Here is a 23,140-nt window from a genome sequence, read left to right as displayed (position 1 = left end):
ATTAACAAAACAACTTTGCTGAAGACACTATGGCTCCAAAATCAATTTTTTTGAGTAAAAAGTAATTATTGTGAATTAGTGCATTATTTAAGTAGAAATCTTTAATTAATAAAAAAATATGTGAGATAAAAATAAACTTCCTTCGAAGAAATTGTTTGTTTTGTTATAGGAAACATTATCATAGAACATTGAAAAATTGTAGAAAATCACAGTAATATCGAAAGAACTGACTTTTAGTGGCAATCTGAAGAAAACTCCACATAAGTCCATTAAAATAAGCAGATAGAACTTTGTCGATCACGATGAATTTTTATATGCAAAAATGAAAAAAAGTAAAATTCGCTTTTCACTGTTAAGTGGATTAATCACAAAACTGTAACTTCTATAACATAGAGAATAATTAATGAAACAACTTGACGGCTCTAAAATCAAGTTTTTTGGGTCAAAATAATTTCGATCACGTTTTTTTAGCTTTGGAAACAGTTTGGAGCGGCCAAAGACACCCACAGTGAGTATAACTCACGGTAGTCACGTATAACATGCAGAAATTTAGTCTTCATTGTCAATCCGATCACAAAAACGGGATCGAAATTATTTTGATCCAAAGAAAATTGATTTAGAGCCGTAGTGATTTCAGCAAAGTTGATCCAGTAATTATTTTCTATGTTATAGAAGTTGCAATTTTGTGAATAATCCATCTAAAAATGAGAAACGAATTTTACTTTTTTCATTTTTGCATATAAAAATTCACTTTGTTCGATTTTTTTATGGAAGGTTTATTTTTATTCCTCATATTTTTCGGTTATTATTGATTTTTTAATTTACTAATGTAAATGTCTGTAAGTGAATTAGTACATTATCTTAATTTAAGTTTTCATCAACTAAATAAATGTAAGAGATAAAATAAACTTTTCTCTGTAGACTTGTATGTTTTATTAAAGTTGACAGTATTGTAGAACATTGAGAAATTTTAGAAAATCGTAATTAAAAGTTATATTAAAAAAATAATTGAAAAGGGCATTATAAAAAAAACTTCACAAGTTAATTAAAATTTTATTAATTTAAATTGGTATCAATTTAAATTGGCAGTTAGAAGTGTGGTGTCTTTGACAAGGTTGTTCCTTATAAAAAGTTCTACAACTTTGTTGAATAAAGCGAATTTTTATTTGCAAAAATGAGAAAAATGAAATTCGTTTTTCTTGTTTAGGTAAATTAATCACAAAATTCCAGCTTCTTTAAAATAATAAAAAAATAACAAAATAAATAATTCAACAACTTAGCCGAAGACACTACGGCTCGAAAATCATTTTTTTTTTGGATAAAAAGTATCAGTGTAAGTTAGTGCACTACTTTAGTGAAAATCGTCAAAAACCGAAGGAATTTTACAATATTTACAATATTACAATATATATTTATTTCGTCAAGTTATAATAATACAATGTTTTCTTATATTCTATACATTATTTCCAGTTGTTAGTCGTTTTTTGGTATAGTTTCTGCCCATAGTGATGTCGATATTTTCGCAGTGTTGATTATAGTGACGCATAATGCGATTTATTGAGCCATTTTTTGTGTAGTTAGTTCTGTGAGAGTTTTCCGAAATTATTTTACGGGTTCTTGATTGACGACTGGGCTCATAAAAATTTAGTTGTGATAATAATTTAGTAGATTGCACGCGTTGAGAAATAATGTCATTGATAAAATAAAGCATTGAAAGTTCGCGCCGTTCTTTGAGTGCTTGTATGTCTATAAGCATGCAGCGTGCTTCATATGATGGTAAGGGAAATGCTGTCCAATTTAGCTTACGAAGCGCGTACTAAAGAAATTGTTTTTGGACAGATTCAATGCGTTCTTCATGTGTGACAATATAGGGATTCCATACAATGCTACAATATTCCAGGGTTGGACGGAAAATTGGCACAAAATTTGAAGTTTTCCAGAGTTCTGGAAAAATTCTATTCTTCAGAGACATAAGTAGTAAAGGTGTAGAGTTATTCTGCCAAGTTTTAAAGAAAAATTGGAGCTATTCTGTCAGGTCCAGGACCTTTCGTAGCGTATAAATTTCTAAGTGCGTTCTGAATTCCGAATTTCGGATATTTGATTGACAGATAAAGAATTAGAATATTCAAGAAAATAAGAGAAATATTCGCGGTCGCGGTCTAATTCTTCAAATGTGGTGTATATTAAAATAAAAAGTGGCAAAAAGACTACATATTTCATTATTAGTTTGTCCTTCATTACTGTCAAGATGCATTCGTGATGGAAAGTTGTTACTTTTTAGTTCGGTTTTCACGTATTTGAAGAAGTTCTTAGGGCAAGACTTGATTGGATGTTCGATTTTACGGTTATGTTCTTCATGTGCAATTTTCATGGCTGCGCCAAGTTGACAACAAATTTCTTGGTAATTTTAAAGATTTTCGCGATTTTCATTAAGCAGACAGTATGTGCTTATTTTTCGCTTTCTCTACTGCACATATTGTCTGCTCAATGAACTTGTGTGTTAACGGGTAAAAGCCGTTGTTAAAAATAGAAATTTAGTTCGAAAAAATTTCGCTATTGTTATCTTTTTTGTATTTTTATGTGAATATGTGAGATAAAAATAATCTACTCTCGAATAAATTGCTTGTTTCGTCACAGCAAACAATATAAAAAAAATTGTAGAAAATCCCCATAACAAGTTAAATTGAAAACAATTAATTTTTAGGGGTAATCTATGGAAAACTCCACGAAAGTCCACTTTAATAGGTAGGAGAAGGATGATATCTTCATCAAAGTTGTTTCTCTCAGGCTTCTTCCGTTCTCTTGATTTTTGCTCGAATTTCCTTCTCTACCTGCCAAACCTCTTAGAGAACTAAACTTTCTCTCACACAAAGTGAGTAATTATCCACATTTAGGCGTAGAGTATTGCAGTCGCAGAGTTTCTTTTCACTCTTAATCATCGCGTGTTGGGGGTAAACATTTGTTTGCTCTCTCAGTTTAAGAGGGAGTAGTTTTCATTAGCTTCTCCTTTACTAGAAGAGAAGTTGGCCAAATATCAAAACATTTAGGTTCACATTGAAGCCACATCCCAACCGTTTTCGAATTCAATATTATAGGAAGATTCATAATTCACCATGGGTGCGTATTCCGCAGAAAGTACCATTTTATACTGTTTTTGCGCCCCAGAGCGATGAGAACGGTAACGGTTGATCGCCGAGCAATTCATTTTTTGCGTGTGCGGATGAGCAATTTACGATAATTTCACTAGGTTTTTGCTTCGTTAAATTAGGAGCGTTTTTTCGTCAGAGAAACAAGTACTCTGCGCTCTCTCTCTACAGTAGATGGTGTGATGCACATTGAATGTAAGCTCACAGTTGTTAAGAGGGATAAAAATTGTTTTCTCTTTAAGATGAAGATGAGCAAAACAAAGCCTGGTATCTTTTAAAATGTGCTATAATTTTGCCGAACAAAGTGGATTTTTACATTCCGAACTGAGAAACGAAAAATTTGTTTTTTACTGAAAAGTGGTTTAATCCCAAAATTGCAACTTCTATAACATGGAGAACAATTAATGGAACAACGTTCCTGAAGACACTACGGCTTTAAAATTGAATTTTGATTTCGAATGATTCATTCGACTTCAGCTTTCCATAGCGTACAGAACAGTTGACGAAGCCGCGGACCACACTGGTGTTTGGAGATCACCTTCTACAGCGATTTTGGATCTCCCGTCTGTGTAGGAAGCACCATAAATTACACTGAGCTACAAATGAAAAAAAAATATATAAGAGCTTCCGAAGTGACCTTGTGCAGGTTATAGGTCTTGTTGAGTGTAACTCATACTCATACTAAAAATTTTGCAAACACCCCTCGAATCTATGGTCAAAACACCGTTTATTCGACCTCAGCGTACAATTTTTTTTAACTCGGTAATTTCTCAACCGATTTCGAAAGTTTTATCAGTGCTGGAAAGGGGAAAGATAGCACTTCCAAAATATATACAGGTTTATATTAACTTTACCAGAGCATGTAAAGTTATTTGAACCGAACTCAATTTTCAAGTTTTCAATTAAATTTCAAAATTGCTGAATATTTTTGTGAGAAAAGTACTACAAATACACTGGCACCTTGGAAGAATTTTCGAATTTCGAATCAAATAAACATTGTTGTACGAAAATTGCTGAGTCAATATGTGCTGTGTTCACTATCAATATGAGTTGTTTGCTTGCTTTCATTGTGCAAAGAAGTAACAAGAGAACTAGATTAAACCTGTCCTATCGGAAAATGGCAATCCAAAATGAGGATCAATTGAACAATTATGACACACCAATGGCACTTTTTAGCATCACAAAATCATTCATTTGAAGTATTTCTAATTATTCCGCCACTCGCCAAAAGGTTGCTAATAAATAGTGATAAAAAGACATTTTTCTTTTGGTAAATAAAAATTCAAGTCCACGCACGCTTTTTACAACTTTAAATGAATGATTCCGGGGCGCTAAGAAGTGTCATCGGTCTTGTCACAATAATGGCACCCAGCAACACTGTTAATTTTCTGGTCATTGCGAATCACCATTTGCATATGACTCGGGATGATCCTCGTTTTCTGGCGGCATTTTTTTACTTAACCATTAAACAACTTCCTAATGTCATTGCAATAAACTGGTGGTTTAATCTGCGTTACATATCACTAGATCGCTCAACCACAGATTTCAAATTTTATATAATTCAAATCAACTTGATAATCAGAATAGAATCACATTTAGCCTGAACAATTCTTTTTCAAGGAATTTCAGCGCCACTTTTTGTCGCTTGGAATAAATGTAGAACTGCAATGAGTGAGAAAATTCAACATTGCTTCAAGAACGTGTTTGTGGTCCTGAAGAGGGTCGATTATAATTTATACCTGCAGGAGGAATTGAACAAATTTATTTCGAACAGGCATATTTCGTAGCTGCTTTGCTTCAGACCCAACGTGATTGGTTAACTTTTTTGGCATCAACGCGCACTTCTACGGCGTTTTTCATGCACCTTGCGAGATAAATTCTCACGCAATCAACAATATCTACAAACAGTGTATAGCGCAGTCCGGCCTCTTTTTCGTATTCCCACATTCTATCACTTACGCCACTTGATTCTTGCTTTAGTCCTCTGGGTAGGTATATAAGACGATGCAGTGCTAATTTCGATTGAGACGCTGATGGAAAGGAAAGAGTTTCTTCCTCCGTCACTCTCTCCGTCGATTGAAATAGTCATTAGTTTCATTTGAAATGATCCGAAAGAAGAAAGAGGGAAAGAGAGAAAGAAGTGATTCTTTGATAGTAGCCGGAAGGAATCAAGGGAAAATGAAACTGTTCGAATCGAAATGACAGCGCGAGTATATCAGTTTCATTGTTGTTTTGAAAATGTAGAGCCCTGTATAAGACAAAAAAAGCAAAGCCTTGGTGCTACATTCCGATTCGGAACTTGACCTTCTGTATACTATACACAGATTTCGCAGCCAACTGTTGAGTGTACAGGACAATTGCGGGGCTAGCGCTACGATCCTACTGACACTAACAGTCTCTCCCGAGCCGAGACTCGAACCTACGACAACTGGCTTGTAAGGCCAGCATCGTACCTCGAGACCAGCTGGGGAGGCAACTGTATAAGACAATACCATGGCTTTATTGATCAATCGAATTTGCATGTTACATGCAAGCTCGTGGCAAAGGAGGCAAAGTCAGAGGAAAGACATAGGCTTTTATTCCCGGTAGGAAAGATTTTTCGTCTGCTGTGTTATGGTAATTATACGCGTTATGGCATCAGCCCCAAGTTTCGATTAAGCTGAAATTTTGCATGGAACGTTTCTCCAGATAACGAAACTACTTCTAAGCGAAATTCGACGGTCAATTTATTCTCACACAAGTCATGAATGTGAGGTGGCAACATTCATTAGATTATATTGATGGTACGTAACTATCGAGGCATAACCCTCTTCAGTTTTATATGTAAAATCCTCTCCCGCATACTGTTTCATAGACTGAAGCAGTTTCAAGAAGCCTTTGTTGGTGAATATAAATGCGGTTTCCAAGTGGGACGATTTACAACGGATCAGATGTTTAACTTGAAACTAATCCTCGACAAGTTTTAAGAACACAACCTGCATATTTTGTTATAGACTTTAAGGTGGCGTACGATTCAGTGAAATGCAGATTATGCTTGAACATGCGACTTTCGATGGTTTCACATCATGCGTTAGAATAGTGGGCGAAATTTCGGACGCGTATGTGACGTTGCATGGTCTAAAGGAAGAGAATGGAAATATTTTCGTTTATCCTGGTGCGATAACGTCGTGAGCCGCGAATTGAAGAGACGGATTGCGACAGCAAATAGGATTAATTACGGATTACGTAGCCAGTTTAAATTTGCAGTCTACAAGACATTGATCCTCCCGAGGGTACTGTTTTTATCGTATTTTGATGTTTGTCACCGAAAAAAGTGATTTTTATTTTTGAAGTTCAAATTACACTTTTGAAACCGCTCTATAGGTCCTTTTTTTGACATCTGTTTTTGCGAGTTTCCTCAAACTCGATATGCAGATATGCTTGAGCTTGAAATAACACGCTATGTCTATTGAACAAACTTTTTGAGTACTCTTGTGTTTTTGACTACGTTCCAACAAAGTAGCTGCAATGCAAGTCTATCAACGCAATTTGATAGACACAAATACCAAAGATATCAAACACGTTTTCACGGTTTATGTGGGTGTATCTATTAAATTAATGGGAAATCTATGACTAATAAATTCAGTGAAATTCTTGGGGGCCATCCACATACCACGTGGACAGATTTTCAACGATTTTGACCCCCCCCCTCCCCCTCCGTGGACAACTGCTCATATAAATTCTAAAAAAATTGTATGGACCGTGGACATTAGCCAAACCCCCCCTCCCCCCACAAAGCTGTCCACGTGGCATGTGGATGGCCCCTTGACAAGATTTGGTAAAATTTTCAAGAACTCTGATCAATACTTGCTGGTTTGTGGTAGATCAATAAATTTGCAAAATGTTCGTCGAAATATGTTGCTGACATTTGCAACAAGAACGCCGAGTTCGATCAGCTGTTGAGAAGTTTGTCGAAATGAATTAAGTGTGTGGTTAACACATATTTTTACTGGAGGCTCTTCAGTGGTATGTATAACATGGCTCAAAGCATCACGATCGTTTTTTATTGTTTTTTGTTCTATCTGATGATCGAAATCTTTATGAATTGGACGATTATTTGCTTCTATGTTCAAGTAAATTGAACTAGAAACGTAACAACTTAACTAACAGATCTTCAGCCAAGTATTCAAATACAATTAAATATTTAAAAATATTCGAGTTACCGCTTGAATTCAATGTTAGATCGAAAGATTAAGAAAATATTAAGAAAAAAAAAATAAAACCATGTTGAGATTATCTAAAATAAAGCAGAACCAATATCATATGATTTTATTTCCTCTTATCGTTGTCATGAATCGAGTTCATACATAAAATAGATTACATACGACTGTTAAATCGCGAGTGTAGGCTACCACGATACTATCTTCCGAGGACACCGTAAGCTAATATAAATACACTGATTCCTTTGCTCTGTTTTCTTCTGCGCATGCTGCTGATGCTATGCACGGTAAAGTAGAGTGCCATAAATCAAAGTAAGACTCCACAGAAAAAAGGTTTACCTTTCGTGACGGTCACACTGTTTGGTCTGTGGGCATCCAGCACGAGAGACCCAACTGTTTATATTTTCAGGATTATACGCGGTATGTGGAGCCCGAATAGTGGTACACTGCACCCGCACGGTTGATGATAATTCCGGGAAAAACGTAACTGTTTCCCGGTGGCTTACAATCGGCACGCTCGTGGTGTTTTCGGCCCTCTCTCCTGCCTACCTGGTCCGGGTTGGTCTGGCCTGGCACCAGGCGGGCCAACGACCGTCACTTATCTGGCATCTGTCTGAATAAGACGTCCACGGGCGCGCTGTTGCTTGTATATTAAGACACGTTGTCGCTGCTTAAGCCATCAGAAGCTTCACTGTCTCAATGCTGCATAATTTGATGATTCGGTGGAAGTTGGTGATGATTTACTAACGATGTTGTCAGTTCAATTGCCTCCACGTCTGTTCGCGAGAATCGACACGAAAAGCTTCAAACCGCATTCTTGAAGTGATATCTCTCTTTCTGCTAGAGAAATTTCCAGATCTAATTTGTGAAAGCATGATACTTTTGGGGGAATTATGCTAAGTTTATGGTTCGACGGAACAACAACGTGAATCACAATGTGAGATGTAGGTTTTAAATTTAAAAAAAAACATAAACCTGCTTTACGAACGCACGCAGAATAAGCAGGAAAACCGTTCGCACATCGCCATCACCAAACATCCCGTCAAACGAAAAACATTCCAAGTTTCAACATAGCGAGGAAAAGTGAAAACGGCGTAAAAAGTTTTGTCATTTTTTCCTAATGCAAACGTAAACCGTAACACAAAGCGCAATAGAAAACCCATCGGGTGGAATGAATTTTCACATCGTCAGGTCGCATGTGTGCATGTACAGCCAATGCATGCGAAGCTGTCGAAGCACCATAAAACGATCGTAATTATAAACCTCGAAACATCTTCTCCAGGGTCGTGTGGCAAGCAACACCCTTTCCGGAAAATAACAATTAGCCAAAGTTCGCACGTTGGGTCGAATGAAGAGGTAAAACATCTCGAAGCAGTAAACAATTATAGGAGCGGATACTAATTACGAATAGAAACCAGCTAGCGCGTATGTTGTGTGTGCTTTTCCCGCATTTCTTCATTAATACGACTTTAATATTATTGCCCCGATAGGATTTTTTTTCTTCTGTTTATTTAAATCCGATTCAGCGGAAAGGAATTAGAAATGTTTCTGCCGTCAGAAGCAGCTCCGCCTAGCTTTCTTTGCGAGATGTAGCATACTGTTCTCACACTTGCTCCCCAGAGCTCTGCCCCACCGTTACTACTATCGCTGAAATGTGAACCACCTTCCTCTTTCACCTACAGACTAGTGGTGTTGAAATGAAATACATCCACAATTGCTACCGTTTGGCCCGCTACGGTTCAGCTGATGGAAGATTGGAGCCTGCAATTTATAGACGACTGTAATAAACCTGAACAAACAATGCAAACATAAAATATGAACTTTTCGATTCTATCAGTTTGTGACTGATGATGACGCCGAGGGAGGTGGAGGCGTTGCGTAGTAGCCTCGCCTCGACATAAAATCTATTTAGCTGGAATAGATTAATGAGCGATAGGTTTGGCCTGATTAGGTGTGCGTCGTGTAATATATCATCTTAATGTCTTAATTTATTGTGTGTGCAGCTTCTGCGAGTGTAATACAGACCGTTTGGAGCTTTCCTCTTCCAGTGGTCTTATCCAAATTACATCTATTTAGTTTGAAGTCCGATATAGTTGTAAAGCTTTGTTTGTAGTACGAACAAATTTGTATATGAAATTGTTTTTATGAACTGAATTGTAATTAAACGAACCAATAAAATTGTGGATAGGTTCCTGGGAAAAATGGTTTCTCCCAGTAAAAGCTGAAAATATTTTCCAACTGGCTTTGTTTCTGTTTTAACCTTACAGTTGTTTGGAAAGATGCAAGCTTGCAAAAAATTTATTTAAAAAAAAATAGGTATAGCTCAAAAATCATGGTTGAAAAAACAACATAATCCACACAAAAAAAAAACAAAATTATTATTTTTTGAAAAAAAAAAAATCGGTTTGTATTAGGTTACCAGCGAAACTTAAACATTACATTTGAGAAAATATAGAGTTTTAATGTAGCAGTTTCTATTAAACGATATCGAATTTGAAGCTTCGAAATCTTAACTCATGTTAAGTGTACTTTTGCTTCTGACCTATCGCTTGATCTCATTCAATCCGCTAGATATTTATATTTTTGTTATTAATTATTAAAAATATTTTAAAAACGATATTCAGTTACATAATACTATTTTTGCCTTTCTCCTAGAAAGGTATAGCAATCACTTGCAAAACCGAAAATATAAAAGTGATCCAAAGGGCGGAATGGCATATATCACTCGACTCAGCTCGACGAGCTGAGCATTTTCTGTATGTGTGTGTGTGTGTGTGTGTATTTGTGTGTATGTGCAGATTTTTATTCTCACTCACTTTTCTCAAAGATGGCTGAACCGATTTTCATGAAATAATTGCAAATGAAAGGTCTTGTTGTCCCATAAGACCCTATTGAATTTCATTGTAATAGGATTTTTAGTTTCGAGGTTATGTATCAAATAGTAAAAATCATGAAACATCATTATCTCGAAAACTACACAACCGATTTGAACAAAATTGGTCTCAATAGAACGTGCTACCTGGAATACCCTTAAGTTTTAAATTTTATAAAGATTGAACATGTTGTTCAAAAGTTAGAAAAGAATCGTGTTCTGAAGACTGTTTAATCTCACTCATGTTTTTCAGAGATGGCTGAACCGATTTTCATAAAATCAGTGTCAAATGGAAGGTCTAGTTGCCTCATGAGACTCTATTGATTTTCTTTGCAATCGGACTATTAGATTGCCTGGTATGTTTAAAAATGTGAAATCCAGCTATGCAAAGGAACATATTCCGATGACTACTTGGACTCACTCACTTTTCTCAGAGATGGCTAACCCGATTTCCACAAAATTAGTGTCAAATGAATGGTCTAGCTGCCTCAGAAGACCCTATTGAATTTTACTGTAATCGAACAGTAGCTTCATCTGTAATGTACCGACTTGTGAAAATCACGGAACTTCATTATCTCAGAAACTACACAACCGATGTGATCAATATTGATATCAGATGAGCGAGCTAGTTAAGGGTTAACTGATGAATTATGATTGAACACGTGGTTTCAAAGTTTGGCTGCCCGATACGTTCCCATTTCATTTGATTATAATCGAACTTAAGCAACTGTTATGTATTAATTTGTTAACAATACAACGAAAGTGTATTATCTCAAAGATTACATGACTTATCTGAACATTACTAGTGTCATACGAACGAGTCATCTCTCAAACTCACAAATAACAAACTTCATAACAATTTGATATGTGGCTCAAAAGTTATGGAAAGAAAAGAAATTCAAAGACTATTTAAAACTATACCTGCTTTGATCGATATATGTGGCCTTAACATAATTTAAGTGTGGTATCGTACTATTTGAACGTTTCAAATTCATTGATTCCTTGTGATGTGTTTAAAGTCTGCAAATGCTTAACCAATCGGCCATAGGATATGATCAAAGTCAAATAACAACTCGTTTGAAATGATTGGTTTTGAACGAAATGACAACATCATCGACTGTTGGCTTGTGTACATCGCTTTATCTCTAAATATATTTATATTGAGTGGTATTCGGTCATTTTCAGCAGATTTTCTGGCATTAATCTGACACCGGAAATACCGATATTGGGAGGTATTTAGTTATTTAGGTTGTTTTCCAACAATTAAAGCGGTCGTCTTTAAATTCAAAATGGTGTCCAGGGTCAACGTTTGGTTTCTATGCATCATCACGTTTACGGAAATATCCATATTGAGTATTATTCGGTCATTTCCCACTGTTGCCTAGGAGTTGCCATTTAGCAATTCAAAATGGTGCCTGAGGACAATTTTTAGATCCTTGCATCATTCTGGTTCCTGAGATACTCATATTGGATAGTATTTTAGGCTGTTTTTCACAAACCGGTAGTTGCCATCTTGTATTTCAAAATGGTATTTAGGATACTGGTTAAAGAAAAACTCATATTGGGTGATATTTGGTCACTTTGGACTGTTTCAGAAGCCGAAAGTCGTCATTTTGGACTTTAAAATTGCCTGTGAAATCGATTTCTGTCATCTGGGCGTAATTCTGGTTCCGAAAACATTCATATTGAATGGTATTTGGTCATTTCCGGCTGTTTGCCAGACACCGGAAGTCACCATCTTAAAATTCAAGACTGTGTCTGTGATCAATTTTTAGCTTCTGTGCATCTTTCTGGTTCCAGAAATACTCATATTTAATGGGAACCGTCCATTTCAGGCTGTTTTCCAGAAACCGGAAGTTGCAATCTTACAATTCAAAATGTTGTCTGAAGTCGATTTGTGGCTCCAGTGCATCATTACGGTTCCGGAAATACCCATATTGGGTGGTTTTTGGTCGTTTGCGCTGTTTTTCCGACACCGGAAGTCGCCATTTTGGATTTCATAATGGCATTTGGAGACAATTTCTGGATTTTGAACGGCATACTGGTTAAAGAAAAACTCATATTGGGGGGTATTGGGTCATTTTCAGCTGTTTTCAGAAACCGGAAGTCGCCATCTTAGAATTTAAAATGCTATCTGTGGTCGATTTTAGCTCCTGTGTATTATTCTAGATCCGGAAATACTTATATTGGGTGGACATCGGGCATTTTTGGCTGTTTTCCAGAAACCGGAAGTTGCCATCTTACAATCCAAAATGTTGTCTGAGGTCGATTATGGAACATATTTGTTACCACTTAAAACATTCACCTGCCAATATGGTTCCATTTAGTTGATTAGTTCGCGAGATGTGTAGAAATTTGTGTTTCATCTAACTATTATGGACATATTAGTTACCCCTTAAAACATCCACATGCCAAATTCAGTTTCATTTGCTTGGTTTGTTCTTGAGTTGTGCAGAAATTTATGTTTCATTGGTATGGGACCCCTCCCTTCCAGAAGAGGGAGGGGTCTCAAACTAACATAGGAACCTTTATCGGCACCAAAAACCCCTACATACAAATTTTCACGTCGATCGGTTCGGTAGTTTACGAGCCTATATGGATCAGACAGACAGACAGACCGGACTGCATTTCTATATATATATATAGATTACAACATCAATATTTTAGAACCTAAAGAGTGAATATACATTTATCGGATTGAAGCGTTCATGTAAATCTGTTTTTACAATTAAAAAATTGAATGAGAAAGGCTGGGTCTGACCGCTAGGTGGATTAATTTTGGTTTTTCATTTGTACACCAGACTAAAGTGTTCATGAAATCCCTCATTAAACGTTTTCTTCAGTTGTTCCGGATGGCCCAAAAGCGGACGGAACTTGTGATCTCCTTAGAGCATCTCAAACGGTGGTCTATTTTTGGAACAATGTTCTACTAGATTTACACCAGCAAACACAACCAGCTAATATAGACACACTATGCGTTCTCCGCACTGGTGATACATCTTGTTGTTCTAAACAATTGGCATCTGTCACTCATTATACAACAAATGGAAATTCGATAATTTTTATGCGCATTGAATGATTACTTTGGCAAAACACTCAATATCCACAAGACTTGGCTTTCTGGATTTGACGGTTTGAGCCAAACGTATGTAACATTTTTTCAGGATGGATTGGTATGAGCGAATAATTTATGCTGCAAGTAGGGCTTTGGAGGACAGCGAACATATTTGATCGTGGAGGTATTCGTCTTCCGTTTTCGTTTTATCAATTTCTTAGAATCATGCAGTTCTTTAAACTTGGGTTATCATAACAAACCTGTATTTTGAACGTTTTCCGTTCGGTATCCTCGAGTAACATTTTTCTAGCCTCTTGAGACTAATCTTACTTGGTAGTCCCATTACAATTTAGGTGGTTAACGATGGCTAGACAGCCAACTTTCTTGGCTACCTGAGGGCTGATGGTTGCAAACTGTTGACGTATACCATCCTTCAGTCGATTTGCACCAAAAAATGAGTTTTTTTATTACAATATGACATTTTACCTATAAATTGGCAGCGTGCAAATGGTTTTAGAACGATATTTTTTCTGTTCCAAAAAGTGACAAAACACAGATTAAAAAGAAAACCATTTTCAAAAGTTTTCAGTTCAGTTCTATAAAACAAAATTTACAGCACTGATGCAGCAGTGATTTTGAGTTTTTTCAAAAAATTAGACCAAAGAATGATTTGGACAACTGCTGAATATGCCCTTCATGTTTTTGTTGACCGTCTGGAAGCAGTAAAAACAACACGAGAAGCACTAGGAATACTTCTAAAAACTGACCCTTTACCGGATCTGCCAGCGGGTCGCCTAAATGTCACCTTGAACAATATCCTGCCAAAAAGTGTGTACGTTTCTAGTTGCTCACCATTTGAGCCCAGAAAAATTGAATGTCGAACCGGTCGTCCGATATTTAATTAGTTTGAGGTGAACTCTACAAGCATCGTAGTGCCTTATGGTCTTCAGAAGAGATTTTCCCAAAAAATCTACTGCAAATATGATGTACACTAAGGTCGCTTTTTACGCGGTTTTTTTTTACGCGGCACGTATCCCCCGCGTGAAAAGCGACTTTAGTGTTTCTATATATTTTTACTTTTAAATATTATTATTTTGAGGTGTGGTTTGAAACAATCATCTTATCAATGAAGATGAACCAATAATAAATATCTCAGAACTGGAGGAAGAACGAAATCACCACTCAGAACTTTCTGATTGTCAAATTATATATTGCCAAAATATTGTCAGGAGAATGAAAATTAATCAGTGGTAGTAGAAACAGGTAAGGGTAATGTTGAAAATATTGACCTACTAAAACCCACCGAACAAACCCCCTGGGCTTTTTTTCAATGGAGATGCATGGTGGTTGAGGGGGCCGTTGAAAATTAATATACACTAAAGTCGCTTTTACGCGGGGGATACGTGCTGCGTAAAAAAAACCGCGAAAATTCCGGAATTCGCGTAAAAAAACCGCGTAAATTCCGGAACCCGCATAAAAAAAAACCTGCGTTAATTATGAAATCCGAGTGAAGAGAAACCAAAATTCGCGCAAAAAAAAATACCGCGTAATTTCCGGAATCCGCGTAAAAAAACGCTTTAATTCCGGAATCAGCGTAAAAAAGCCGCGTAAAAAAATCCGAGTAAACAACCGCTTGAAAAGCGATCTTAGTGTAAATCTTTCTTCAAAATAAAATAAATTACCTTCGTGTTAACCATCCAGATGGTCTCGAGGTACGATGCTGGCCTAACAAGCCAGTGGTCGTAGGTTCGAGTCTCGGCTCGGGAGAGACTGTTAGTGTCAGTAGGATCGTAGCGCTAGCCCCGCAATTGTCCTGTACACTAAACAGTTGGCTGCGAAGTCTGTGTATAACAAACAGAAGGTCAAGTTCCGAATCGGAATGTAGCACCAAGGCTTTGCTTTGCTTTACCTTCGTGAAAATTTCATGTTTTATTTAAGAGTTACTGCGGAATCCTAAAGAGTCCCTTAGGTCTAAAACCCAGCAAAACAGTGAAAAAGGTTTGTTTCACAATTTTCACATTGTCATTAGCGATTTTGAGTATGATCGCAGCCAGGGCTGTGAAAAGTCAATATCAAACTACTGATATACCGCTACAGTGAGAAAGAATAACCGCACTGACAGCGAATTATCAGAAATATGATGTTCACTCTGGTACCGTGATATTTTGCCGCGAGAAAAAAATAAATTCATTGATTTTCTTTCAACTGATACGAGGGATTAAATTTACTTTCGTTACAGATCTTAAGCTAACTGTATTCCACCTGTGACTTCGACTATTAACTAGTGTGCGAGTTGTAAGACAGAACTGTCCTCTTTCGTTTAAGCCTTCAAATCGTTTTCCGTTCCTGAGCACATAGTGAATATTTTACTATAATATTTAGTAGGTAAACTCAGTCTCGAGGTACCTACATTGAATTTTCTATTATTTATATACAAAACGAATAAATCAAATCTTGTCATTCAGCAGAACCAACGCATGAGTAGTTAGGCTGATTAACGCTCAAAATGTGCAAACTGAACTGACATGAAAAAATCACTGCACCATGGTGATGTTTGATATTAAAAATATCAGCAAGACTTGCCCCAGTGTGAAAGTCCAGAGCGAACTCTGTAGCTTAACGACCGTTTACAATGAAAACGCAGTAACCAACAAAAGTTACCTAAGACATTGAATCTCGTGTCAAATCGCCATGCTTACTGCGCCAATTATTTGCAGTTAGTGGAAGGAATACCGAATGCGATGATATTTCTTTCTCTTTCATGTTCACGATAAAACTTCGATAAATCGCAGCTCTGATTGCAGCAAAAAAAAATGATGGTAATATAATATACAGTCATGGAGAAAATAATAAATAAACTTGCAATGTTGGATAATTTTTCGTATTTGCGCACTGATTTTAATTGTTGTATGATGTTATGTTACGTCATTATGATCAGCAGACACTCTTTTGAAAAGAGGCACGGAGAAATGACTGGAGAAATTTCTTTTTCGGTGACTCCGAAAATTTTTTGCGTGAGTTAGTGTTTTTGAAGTGGCGACAAAAATAAATACACTAATGAAATATATATACAAAACAATCCAAATTAGCTTTATTTCTCTACATATCGTTGGAAAAGTGACCTTTAACGTTACAACTCAGCTCACTTTCAAATGTTTGTGGCTTGTCCTTTGTTTTGTAAAGCCATATTCAATCTTCCGGGTATGTTTACCACCAGGTTTTCACGAGTAGAAGCTGAACTAGCATTTCACGCTGCCTGCCCGACGTTCCATAAATCTGTTTTATTCTTTGGATGATGCTTTGCAACCTAGAATTTCCCAATCTTTCATAGAATTTCTAAAGAATTTGAATTAAAAGTCTGCGCTGGCCAAACTAATAATTTTATATTTTCGTTTAAAAATCATCTTCGTGTTTTCAATGCTGTATGGTTAGGATCGTTACTCTCCAACGAAGAAGCATGCATTGCGCTACGTAAAACATCTACACAGTCGTTAGTATTCATAGTCTATGTTATAAAATCAATGGGTTCCATACCAGCATCAGAAAACAGTATTACACCGTTTTGTGGTCACTTCCAAATTTTACTACTTTCGTGGTTAATTGTGCGTTGAAGGCAATATTCACCGGTCTTCTCACCCGCTGCTGACCGTTTGAACCAAAAAGGTTAAATTTCGACCCATCCGACCAAAACACGATGTGCCATTTAGTTGCACCCTAGTCTGAAAACTTTTTAGAAAATTCAGTTTTTGCCAAAATGTGTCGCTTTTGAAGTAGAATAAAGTTTCCTGTGTACCTAGGTGGTCGATTTTGCTTCCTTATGCCGAAGAAAATATGTCACTTTGCTGGATAGAGATCCAGCAGTATAACGATCCTAAACATACAGTATTGAAAACACGAAGATGTTTTTCAAACAAAAAAATAAAATTATTAGTATGACCAGCGCAGACTCCTAATTTAAATCCTCTAGAATTTCTATGGAAGATTGGGAAAGTCTAGGTTGCACAGCATCATCCAAAGAATAAAACAGTCTTATGGAACGTCGGACAGGCAGCGTGAAATGCTAGTTCAGCTTCTACTCGTGAAAACCTGGGGGTAAACATTCCAAGAAGATTGAATATGGCTTTACAAAACAAAAAACAGGCCACAAAACTTTGAAAGTGAGTTTTATAACGTAAAAAATCACTTTGCTAACAATATGTAGAGAAAGAAAGCTAATTTGGATTGTTTTGTATATATATTTCAATAGTGTATTTATTTTTGTCGCCACTTTAAAAACACTAACTCACGCAAAAAATTTTTGGAATCACCGACAAAGAAATCTCTCCAGTTATTTCTTCGTTCTTCTTTCAAAAAGAGTGTCTGCAGATCTTAATGACGTAACATAACATCATACAACAATTAAAATCACTGCGAAAATACGAAAAATCATCCAACACTGCATGTGTATTAATTTTTTTCTCCATGACTGTATTACAGTAATCACCCGATTATATCTGTACCCGATTTTATCTGCCCCCGATGTTATCTGCCCCCGATGTTATCTGCCCCCGATTTTATCACATTTTTCACCCGATTTTATCTTCATAAAACATTTCATTGAAAAAAATGTCAGGGTGAACTGATTTTCTATTACGCTTCAATATTTAAGATATTTTTCATAATTCTGAGTATCATTCTGGATGCAGTTTACATTAAAAATTCAACCGATGCACAATGGTACATTTTGCTGTTATCGTGCGAATAATTGAATAGTGATACAAATGTTTATTATAACCGTATAATATGTTCGGAGAAGTTACAAAATATTTGAAAACGCATCTTTTGATGTAGAAAGCTGGGCGAACAATCCTCCTAAAAGTGAGATAGAATATTTACTTTTTCATTAGATAAAGATAGACGCTTGGTGTCTTAGGCAAAGTATTAGGTGATCTCAAAACAAGAAACTTCACAGAAGACATCATGTTTCTATCTCTCACATATCGCAAGCAACATAAAGTTTTCTATGAGAAGGCATTAAAAATCGTTATGTACATTTTAAGATTTTTCTGGTTGAAATATGTGAGAGATCAGCATGCTGTCTTCGGCAAAGTTTAGTGTTGTGAGAACATCTAATATTTTGCTTATGGTACTGCGCTACAAAAAGGCAAGTAATTCATTTTACCAATTCAAACTAAAACATGAACGAATAAAAAACTTAATTGTAATTTATTTGCAACTTTACATCGATTTTTCAGGTTTGTTCAGAAAAGTTTTAGGCAACTGAATTATCTATCTAAAAAAATGTTTTAAAAAAATAGTAATGATCGATTTTTTAAATTAACTTTTTGTTTTTGAATTTTTTTTTTCAGTGCAGGATCTCAAATTGAATTTTTTAAATATTTTTTTAAAAAGCTCAGACAGTTTTCTCAAATTTATCCCTTGACAACTTTTCTCTATCTTTTGTCATTATTCAGCCAATAATGATTATGAAAAATGTTATATTTACCACAACTTATGGTCTTCAGGTTTTGAATTGGATGTACTAAGTGATATTCGATAGGAGGTTTGATTGAATTTTACGCGTTCTACATCGTGTGGCTCTAGTTGATAGTACAATGTTTTTTTCAAGACGAAGTTTCCCCCAGCAGCTTCTTTCAGCTGTTGTTTGTTGATAGTGAACGCTGTAGGTGTGTCACTGTATTGTTAGTTAAAGCATTCTTTAGTAAATACTACTTTTCGTATTTTAACCGTATTTAATGTAAAGACGTGGTTAAGAATTGTTCAATTATTGTCGTGAATTTCGTTTTGAAGAATTTGTCAGTCATATCAAATACTTCAGTACGCTACTTAGCTGTTTTTTAACAGAGCAAACATTTTCCTAAGTAAATACGTGTTCTTTCATATTTGCTTTCACTGATACGTGGAAGCTGTCCGCCATCACGAACGTGTGACCACTCTCAGGAAAATTTATAACAAGTTCCTACACCTAAACTGATCTTGAATTTATCAGTAGTATCAAATGTAAAAACAAAATCAAATTTTATTTTGAGCGGTGCAGTTGGTACATTGTTTTATGTTCCTCACAAAATAATTGTTTAATGAAGCACGAGAGATGGTCATTTATGAATTGACCAGCGATGGTTTCATTCCATATGCAAGCTTCAGCACCCTCATCGATTTGGAGTAGTTTGTTTTTCATCACCGGTCGTAGCTGGCTATGGAACTGACTTGCTATCATTCTGGCTACGTACCGTAAAAGCAAACCCTCCCAGCTGATGATTTTCAACAAATTTTAATCAAATTTCGGTGTTTATGCAAGTTTTACTATGCAAAGTGTAGATTGTTCTTGCAGTACTAAATTCTGTTGATGGTCTTGATTGAAAATGCATTTGAGCGCAAAATTTCACCTAAAGCGTTACGATTTTCAATTGCTGTTTTCTCGTCACCATCAAAACGCGAATGGGACGGACTTGCTATGAGCGGCAGAAGAGCCAATAAAGCAAATGGAATCATTTTAGGCAAATGGAAGTTTTTGGAAGTAAAAAATATTACTGCGAAACCTAAATTTCTGGATAATTCAAGATTTAATCAAGCAAATCGAACCAAATTAGACACGAAAAAGTTTTATAGCGCAAGATATAAAAAACAGAACTAGTGTGAAACATTTTGAGGATGGTTTCAAAATTGACATTTGATTTCTTTTAAAATATCATATAGGGTTGACATAAATTCAACTTACTAAACCGAGTGAATGATGAAAATATTACTAGAGGCGAAATGGTTTGTTGGATTGGTGTAGTGCCTTCAGCAAAGTTGTACACGCAAAAGTTCAAGCTTACATCAACCGATGTGTCCTCTCAAAACGCACATTAAATGCTCTGGCTTTGCACCGCAAATCTAAGACAAGACGCGACAGCTGGTCACCGTTACATGCAACCAAATTGAACCGGCTGCTGATTGGCTGAATCCGGTAACGCAATCGTCACATAGAAAATACAACGAGGTTACTTTTCACTGTAAAGCAGTGATGCTGGAGAGTCATAATTTAACTATTTTAATTGTTCATAAATAATGATGCAAAAGTATGCAAGGTACATGATATTACCGAGTAATGTATTTCACTGTTATAACTTTAAAAATGCATTGATTAATCGTTTTTTACTATTTCGGTTGAAGTCCAAGAAACTTAGGAAGAAATAATTTGGGTACCAAGAAACTTAGGAAGAAAAAAATTAATAGTAGAAGTATGCTTTATTGTACATAAAATAATATATAAAAATTGAGTATTATTCGCTTATATATTGCAATTTTAATTTGTTTTATTTTCATTGACCTGCAGAAGTTGTCAAAAATAATCATTCTGGCATCAACAGTAAGGAACGTTCAAAAAAATTTCGACGGGGATGACGGCCGTTACGAAAAGAAAAATAAGAAGCCAGCTGTCGCGTCTTGTCTTAGCCGCAAATGTGTCAAAAAGATAACGCAACAGTTGCGTAATGAATACGTTGACAGAGATCGAAATCAGAATATGTATAATACACACAAAACCGTAGTGTTTCGGTAGACTTCGGTTTTGGGCAAACGATCAGTTTTAGGGCGCTCGATAAACTGCTGGTTACTTTCGCGAGTCGGTGCGTATCAAAGGCTCGTGCATCTCTAATCACTGTCAGCAACCGAAACAGTCAATAGCGAGCATTGTTGCAACAGAATTTACTGACACTGGTGACAGTAACGTGTAACCGAATGCATATGAATAAAAACAGAGTCGTCGTTTAATGCAAAATGTTTTAAACAAATCCAATGTATTTTTGATTGTTATTGATTCGATGATGTTTTTGAATGAGCGGATTCATGATAGTGAATCGATTAGTTCATATTTGCATTAACCTAGTCAGTACCAAGACCATCAGTATTGATTACTGCTTGCACTGATTTAACGACAGCAGCATTTGAACAATATTACCAATACTAGAACAATACTAGCACCGGTTAATACCTCAAAAGTGTTTTGATTTTGAGCCGTCCAATACATTGAACATTCGCTAGACCACCAAATGCGTTATGAACAACACACATTCGTTGTACTGGTTCCGAAACAGTACAAAAAATGCTCCGAAAAGACACAATATTGATGTGGTTACGCACAGTCCAACTTTTGCGTGTAGATAAATGATTTTGACCTTCAAAAAAAAAAAAAAAACATACATTGTGGAAGAAAAACTTTGAAAAAAAAAATTCATTTGAAAAGTTAAGATTTTTCCTCAAGTCCAAATAACTATGTTTAGCTAGCATTGTGTAGTTTTTTTTTTTAAACAAATCAGGTTTTTTAAGAGTGAATTTTTTAAGATACCTAATTTATGATCATTTGCCTCTGGTTTTTCTTCCACATTTTTTTTGGAAGAACAAAGTTGCAGTTTACAAAATTGCTGAAGATATAATACTAATCGAACAAACCGTTCTGGTTTGAATTTTTACTTTCTAATTTTGCTGTGATTTTCATAAAAAATACAAAAAATTAAAAAAAAATGAGCTTCCTGAGATAATACTTCAACTTTTCCTAGATATTTTTCTTTGAAATTAATTTTGTTTCATGGTGTATATTTTCCGGTAAAACAAAATTATTATCTATAACTTTGCGGAAGATGGTACACCAATCAAACAAACAACCTCTAAAAATACTTGTAACTTTCCATATTTTTAATTTAGGTATGTTTGTACTGTTGACTACCTAAAACGTTGCTAGGAAGATTAATTTGTGTTATTTCATTCATTTTGAATCCTCAGTTACTTTTACCATTAAAATGTTTTTAGTGAAAAATAACAATAATGTCACTAATTCCTTCAAATAGAGGCGACTCCAATGGCAGAAGCATCGCTTTGAAAGAAATTTGGCATTGTAAACCGACTTGGATACTGAAATAGACGAATGCAAAGAAAAGATTACGTTTGGTCATCTCATCAGTATGTAATAATACTTTTGAATAGTTTTTGCGTTTTTTATATTAGATTTTTGCCATTTTTTGATTATATGTTAATTTGGTTTTTGAAAATTCAATTTCATATTCAATTTACCTAAAATATTTGCGTTTTTGTATTTCTAATTTTGTCATTGGTTTTCACATTCATGCTTTTCCCATCTAACCAATAATACTTTTTTCTCAACTAATCCTCACAAAAATAGTAGAGCGTTCCATCAGTATACAATAATCTTTTTCCAGCTGTAAGTAAAATTTATCAACATTCATAGTTTCACAGTCAATCTATTAGAACAAAGCAAGGTGTCGACGGAAGAAAATCCTAGGTGTCAATGATGAAAATATTAATTAATGTTACCTAAACTTTGTGCCAATGTAAAAAATAACTTCTGTGCTTATCTAAAAACTTTAAAACTGTGGTAGCAATCCCACTTGCTTGAATTCATAAAAAATGTGTAATGTTTAAAGTTTTGAATGTTTACTTGTTCTGCCAGTTGCGCCAACGTCTATGTGATTTCGTCTCTTTGCGAATCAGTAAAAGTGACTTGAATGGCAATGAGTGATTTCAATGCCGTTGGCAATGAACCTGAACAAATAGAAATTCCTCAATGGTTTAAAACCGAAAGAGCTTTTTATTGTAACGAAGATGTACAAATTTGTTTCAGTGTTTTCAGTTCAATAAATCTATACGTTTCAATTATTTTCAACTTTTTTTACATGGAAATTTTTTATGATTTAAAATTTAAATAAGTTTTATTTTCTGATTTATAGCTGCATAAGAAAAAATATAAAAGGAACAAAATGAAATTCTGAATAGTGCGAAACTAAAAAGATTCGTTCTTTTATTGATTTTTTGGTCAAGATCTTTAGTTTAGTGCTACCGCAAGAGCTATATATGAAGAGCTAACTAAATC

The 23,140-nt window shown here is 35.5% G+C and overlaps 1 protein-coding gene across 2 annotated transcripts in view; it reads left to right on the top strand.

Moving 5' to 3' along the window:
* LOC129721836 (uncharacterized) overlaps positions 1 to 23,140 on the top strand; it is a 185,793-nt gene that overhangs the window by 44,634 nt on the left and 118,019 nt on the right. The window lies entirely within an intron of this gene.

This window comes from Wyeomyia smithii, chromosome 2 (assembly GCF_029784165.1).
Source record: "Wyeomyia smithii strain HCP4-BCI-WySm-NY-G18 chromosome 2, ASM2978416v1, whole genome shotgun sequence".
Taxonomy (NCBI): Eukaryota; Metazoa; Arthropoda; class Insecta; order Diptera; family Culicidae; genus Wyeomyia; species Wyeomyia smithii.
Note: the sequence above shows the minus strand (reverse complement) of the source record. Positions and strands in the feature narration are given on the sequence as shown.